The sequence below is a fragment of the Rhea americana genome, unplaced genomic scaffold (assembly GCF_003343005.1).
Source record: "Rhea americana isolate MKP2758 unplaced genomic scaffold, rheAme1 scaffold_1635, whole genome shotgun sequence".
NCBI classification, from domain to species: Eukaryota; Metazoa; Chordata; class Aves; order Rheiformes; family Rheidae; genus Rhea; species Rhea americana.
In genome coordinates, this window is record NW_028185745.1 from 1 (window position 1) to 1,341 (window position 1,341).

At 49.6% G+C, this 1,341-nt stretch overlaps 1 pseudogene; it reads left to right on the plus strand.

Annotated features, from left to right (window-relative positions):
• Position 1: 1 nt before the first annotated feature.
• LOC146598392 (olfactory receptor 14A16-like) lies at positions 2 to 930 on the plus strand (annotated as a pseudogene).
• Positions 931 to 1,341: the final 411 nt, after the last annotated feature.

Sequence of the window (1,341 nt, forward strand, 5' to 3'; positions counted from 1 at the left end):
AATGTCCAACAGCAGCTCTCCCAATGAGTTCCTCCTCCTGGCATTTGCAGACATGCGGGAGCTGCAGCTCCTGAACTTCTCACTCTTCCTGGGCATCTACCAGGCTGCCCTCCTGGGCAATGGCCTCATCATCACAGCCATAGCCTTCAACCACCGCCTCCACACCCCCATGTACTTCTTCCTCCTCAACCTCTCCCTCCTCGACCTTGGCACCATCTCTGTTACTGTCCCCAGATCCATGGCCAATTCCCTGTGGGACACCAGGGCCATTTCATACCCTGCATGTGCTGCTCAGGTCTTTTTCTTCATCTTCTTATGTTCTGCAGAGTGTTTTCTTCTCACTGTCATGGCCTATGACCGCTACGTTGCCATCTGCAAACCCCTGCGCTATGGGACCCTCATGGAGTGCAGCGCTTGTGTCAAAATGGCAGCAGCTGCCTGGGCCAGTGGTTTTCTCTATGCTCTCCTGCACACTGCCAACATTTTTTCACTACCACTCTGTCAAGACAACACAGTGGACCAGTTCTTCTGTGAAATCCCCCAGATCCTCAAGCTCTCCTGCTCWGACTTCTACCTCAGGGAAGTTKGGCTYATTGTGGTTAGTGCCTGTTTATTCTTTGGGTGTTTCATTTTCATTGTGGTGTCCTACGTGCAGATCTTCACTGCTGTGCTGAGGACCCCTCTGTGCAGGGCCAGCACAAAGCCTTTTCCATGTGCCTCCCTCATCTGACTGTGGTCTCCCTATTTATCAGCACCTCATTTTTTGCCTACCTGAAGCCCCCCTCCATCTCTTTCTCATCTCTAGATCTGGTGGTGGCTGTTTTGTACTCGGTGGTGCCTCCAGCAGTGAACCCCCTCATCTACAGCATGAGGAACAAGGAACTCAAGGATGCACTAAAGATCCCATGGGTAAAAGGCCAGCTCCAATAACTATCCCATGTTCTTTCATTCTCTAGAATTACAGGAATCAAAGCTATGTTGTGCATTTACTTATTTCTTTTCTCTTTTGCATCCATGTTAAAAAAAACCCACAATATTCATTTCATGTCACATCTCCTCAGAAATCTCTCATTTGAAGCTCACTCAGACACTCTGTTGAAGCACAAAGACARGCTTCYCCCTTCATCATCAGGGATTGGAAACCTCAGAGCTTGTTAGTCTCCCTCAGATGCCCCCAGGTCCACAAGGAGATTTTCCTTTTGCAGTATCTCTTTTGGCACTTACACTAAGGGCACTCAGGAGCACAGAGTCAGGCTCAGACAAGTACRGACAGGGTGAGACCATGGGTCCTGTGTCCATTAGGAGAGCTCAGCACACTTGGTCACAGTCCCAGTGTGATCT